The following is a 5,341-nucleotide window of genomic DNA, read 5'->3' on the forward strand; positions in this document are numbered from 1 at the left end:
TGTTAGCATATCTGGCACGTTAATACCTTGCAACGCTGGCTACAAAAGTGCCATGAGAGAGCCTGTTCTCACTTTTAGGTGACGTATATAAGACACGGGCAGCATTATCTCCAGTAAATGTAAACAAACTTGTTTGTCTCAGCGATTGGCTGAACCCGAAGTAGGACTGACTGGACTCTAAAGTTTTACATTGTTTTCTTTTTGAGTGCACTTATGCAACAAAAAAAAATCTACATATGCAAGTTGCACTTTAATGATAAAGAGATTGCACTATAGTACTTTATATTTTACAGTGTAAATATTTGTAATAAAACTATATATAATCAGCACTGTACACTTTGTATTCTGTGTTGTAATTGTGTCAGCAACCTGCCCAGTTGCCTCGCTGCCAGGGGATGCAGACATTTCTGTAAGGCACATAAAGGGGCTATTTGGTGTTGAAGCAAATGCGAGGAATGTGCATTTATGAGAGGGAATTTCCATCTCTTCAGTAGCTGTCCATCAGGGCCCCAGTGGCCTAATGGATAAGGCATTGGCTTCTGAAGCCAGAGATTGTGGGTTCAAGTCCCATCTGGGGTGAAAATCTACTTTCTTCCTGTATATTGCAAGGAAACCTTGGCCTTTATATTAAACAAGGAAGCTGGGAGATGTTTGAGCACAAAGTCCTGGATCGTGGGAACAATCACCCAGGGATATTAGAAGGCTCAGTCTGGTGACCTAATGGATGCAACCACACCTCCCCATCCCAGGGTAGTCCCATCTGAGAACCAGGATCCATGGAGCAACATTCCCCTCCTGCCCTGACAGGTGGGCTGTGCAGATGATGGTGGAGGGCAGCAGGAGAGGAGGTTGCACTAGTGCTGCCTGGGCTGTATCTGCACCAAAGATAAATGGAGGGGGTCATGCAGCCTGTGCCTGAAACTCCACAAGTGCTATGTTCACTCCCAGAAGAAGTCAAATCCTGCACCAAGGATGGTGAATTCCCATGTGAGCACACAGTGCCCCTGTCCACCACACATGCTGCACACACATCAACTGCACCAAAAGAGACACAAACTGCACACTGAGGAGACAGCTGGTTTGTTTCCAGGTTGCTTTTATTTCCAAAGGTACTGAAGTGTGGGGTCTCTTCTTTTTCCGTGGGCAGAAACGCAATGGAGGAGAATCTCACATCCCTTAGCTGCCAGGTGACAGTGGCAGGAAGAAAATGCACTGCAATGAAATTTAAAAAACATAAATAATTTAACAATGAGAAGTAATTAAATAAAAATAATCCAATGGACGCACATGCCGGTGGCTTGTTCCCAGCCCAGAGAGTGAGAAGCAGGGAGTGTGTGAAAGGCGGGTGGTTAAGTCTGAGGGAGCATATTCATAGTTTGTATAAGTTAAATTATAGCAGACCGCTACAAAATACTCCATTTGGTAACATCAGTACAGAATATAGAAATCTACAAGCAATACAGCCATACACAGTTAAGACAGGGTGTCCACTTAATACCAGAGTTCCCACAGCCAAATAGCTGGAAGTCCCTTCACAGTCACTGCTAAACAAAACAACCTTGTGCAGAGCCAAGAGCAGCCCTGCTGTGCCATTAGGAAGGCCTGCAGGAGACGCAGCAAATCCATCTAGATTCTGTGCTTCTGCTTAGTAGTTACCAAGTGTGATCAATGAAAGGGTAGGTGGGTAGCTCCCTTTTTTGGACACCCAGCCAGTAGCTATAAAATTCCTCTGAGGCCTTGTCTACACTATGACTTTAGGTCGAATTTAGCAGCATTATCGCCATTTAACCCTAGACCCATGCACACGACAAAGCCCTTTTTTTCAACTTAAAGGGCTCTTTAAATCGATTTCTTTACTCCACCTCCGACGAGGGATTAGCACTGAAATCAGCCTTGCTGGGTCAAATTTAGGTAGTGTGGACGCAATTCGATGGTATTGGCCTCCAGGAGCTATCCCAGAGTGCTCCATTGTGACCACTCTGGACAGCGTTTTCAACTCAGATGCACTGTCCAGGTAGACAGGAAAAGGGTCGCAAACTTTGTAATTTCATTTCCTGTTTGGCCAGTGTGGCGTGCTGATCAGCACAGTTGACCATGCAGAGCTCATGCAGAGCTCATCAGCATGATGTGCACATTGCCAGGGCACATTGCCCGGCCTGTACTCTGTGAGAAGTCTATGACCATGTCTATGTCCTCATCACTCTTGTCACCGCACTGCTGTCACCTCCTTGCCTGTTTTCGCTTTTGCAGATTCTGGTTCTGCACTGAGAAAAGGCGTGAAACAATTGTCTGCCATTGCTCTGATGGAGGGAGGGGCGACTGATGGCATGGCTTACAGGAAATTAAAATCAACAAAAGGGGTGGCTTTGCATCAAGGAGAAACACAAACAACTTTGTCACACAGAATGGCCCTCTCAAGGATTGAACTCAAAACCCTGGGTTTAGCAGGCTGTTGATTTCACAAAACAAAACAGGTCAATTTCTTGTTTTGATTCATCTAGTTTTTACATCTTAGGCTGGTAGCAAACAGTACAGTACAACTGCTAGCCATTGTCATCTCCTGGTTGCTTGGCAGAAGATGGGAATGACCTGGCTGAGTCACTCCCATGTCTGTCCATGCACCCCAACTGACCTCAGTGAGATCAGCTAAAAGCAAGAACTATTAACACAGAATTCTGTTCAAAGCCAGAGAAGTCTTTCAGCCTCCTTCCTCTTGCCGGTTTCTCTCCTTCCTTCTGTTCAAAGACAGTTCCCTGTACACTCCTAGTTTGCACAAACCCACCCACTGACCTGTGACTAACAATCTCTCGCTGCTAACTCTTCCAGGAAAACAGGCCAAAGAAAGTGTCTGCAAGCGCTGCACCGCAGCCCCAATTCTCTTTTCAGTTCCTTCCCACAGAACTTTCACTCCAGACCAGTCCAGTGCCTTGCTGTTGCTTGTCTAACCACTGCCAGAGGCAGTGGTTTCCCAAGGAATTGAAATTAGGGGGGGTGTTCGAATTTACAGGGGGGGTGTCAGGACCAATGAGATATATAAAAGAGATATGAATAAAGTAAATGTTTTGTTAGGATTATGCAAATTTAACATAAGAATAATGCAAGTTACACCAAAACACATAACAGGTCTAGATTTCTAAAAAAATATAATTTTTTTTTTAAAAAGGATTTAATTTAAATTGACTTTTGAAAAGTAAGCCATCATGGTGAAAGAGGAAAGTCCTCTCATGGATCAGTAACTGGTTAAAAAATGGGAAACAAAGGGTAGGTATAAATTATCAGTTTTCAGAATGGAGAGAGAGAAATAGTGGTATCCCTGAGGGGTCGGTACTGGGACCAGTGCTGTTCAACATATTCATAAATGATCTGGAAAAATGGGTAAACAGTGAGGTGGCAACATTTGCAGATGATACAAAACTATTCAAGATAGGTAAGTCCCAGGCAGACTGAGAAGAATTACAAAGGTATCTGTTTAAACTGGGTGACTGGGCAACAAAAATGGCAGATGAAATTTAATGTTGATAAATGCAAAGTAATGTACATTGGAAAACAATCTCAACTATACATACAAAATGAAGGAGTCTGAATTAGCTGTTAACACTCAAGAAAGATCTTGCAGTCATTGTGGATAGTTCTCTGAAAACATCCTCTCAGTGTGCAGCGGCAGTCAGTGATTCCCAACATTCTGTTTGCTTTTTAAAAAAGAACAGGAGCACTTGTGGCACCTTAGAGACTAAGGCTATGGTTACACTTGCACTTCAAAGCGCTGCCGCTTTGAAGCGCTAAGTGTAGTCAAAGCGCCAGTGCTGGGAGAGAGCTCTGCCAGCGCTGTCCATACTCCACCTCCCTGTGGGGAATAACGTACAGCGCTGGGAGCCGCGCTCCCAGCGCTGGGGCTTTGACCACACTGGCGCCTTGCAGCGCCGCAATTTGCAGTGCTGGAGAGGGTGTGTTTTCACACCCTGCTGCAGCGCTGCAAATTTGCAAGTGTAGCCATGCCCTAACAAATTTATTTGAGCATAAGCTTTCGCGGGCTACAGTCCACTTCATCGGATGTAGCCCATGAAAGCTTATGTTCTTTTTGCAGTACAGACTAACACGGCTGCTACTCTGAAACCTTCGCTTTTTTAAGAAAGGGGAGGCAGTGACCATGAGATGGTCGGTCGAGTTCAGGATCCTGACACAAGGAAGAAAGGAGAGCAGTAGAACAGAGACCCTGGACTTCAGAAAAGCAGACTTCAACTCCCTCAGGGAACTGATGGGCAAGGTCCCCTGGGAGAATAACATGACGGGGAAAGGAGTCGAGGAAAGCTGGCTGTATTTTAAAGAAACCTTATTGAGGTTGCAGGAACAAACCATCCCGATGTGTAGGAAGAAAAGTAAATATGGCAGGCGACCAGCTTGGCTTAACAGTGAAATCCTTGCTCGTCTTAAACACAAAAAAACAGCTTACAAGAAGTGGAAGATTGGACAAATAACCAGGGAGGAGTATAAAAGTATTGCTCAGGCATGCAGGAGTGAAATTAGGAAGGCCAAATCACACTTGGAGTTGCAGCTAGCCGGAGATGTTAGGAGTAACAAGAAGGGTTTCTTTAGGTATGTTAGCAACAAGAAGAAAGTCAAGGAAAGTGTGGGCCCCTTGCTGAATGAAGGAGGGAACCTAGTGACAGAGGATGTGGAGAAAGCTAGTGTACTCAATGCTTTTTTTGCCTCTGTCTTCACAGACAAGGTCAGCTCCCAGACAGCTGCACTCTGCAGCACGGTATGGGGAGGAGGTGACCAGCTCTCTGTGGAGAAAGAAGTAGTTCGGGACTATTTAGAAAAGCTGGATGAGCACAAGTCCATGGGGCCGGATGCACTGCATCCGAGGGTGATAAAGGAGTTGGCCAATGAGATTGCAGAGCCATTGGCCATTATCTTTGAAAAATCATGACGATTGGGGGAGGTCCCGGATGACTGGAAAAGAGCTAATGTAGTGCCCATCTTTAAAAAGGGAAGAAGGAAGATCCAGGGAACTACAGGCCAGTCAGTCTCACCTCAGTCCCTGGAAAAATCATGGAACAGGTCCTCAAGGAATCAAATCTGAACCACTTAAAGGAGGGGAAAGTGATCAGGAACAGTCAGCATGGATTCACCAAGGGCAAGTCATGCCTGACTAACCTAATTGCCTTCTATGATGAGATAACCGGCTCTGTGGATGAGGGGAAAGCAGTGGATGTGCTATTTCTGGACTTTAGCAAAGCTTTTGATACAGTCCCCCACAATGACTGGGAATTTTCAGCTTAGAAAAGAGACGACTAAGGGGAGATATGCTAAAAGTCTATAAAATCTTGACTGATGTGAA

General features: G+C 45.1%; 1 non-coding gene across 1 annotated transcript; it reads left to right on the forward strand.

Annotated features, from left to right (window-relative positions):
* Positions 1 to 506: 506 nt before the first annotated feature.
* On the forward strand, positions 507 to 579 carry TRNAQ-CUG. Its single transcript has one exon. It is a non-coding gene; the product is annotated as a tRNA-Gln (tRNA).
* Positions 580 to 5,341: the final 4,762 nt, after the last annotated feature.

Source organism: Mauremys reevesii, linkage group 17 (assembly GCF_016161935.1).
Source record: "Mauremys reevesii isolate NIE-2019 linkage group 17, ASM1616193v1, whole genome shotgun sequence".
NCBI lineage: Eukaryota > Metazoa > Chordata > Testudines > Geoemydidae > Mauremys > Mauremys reevesii.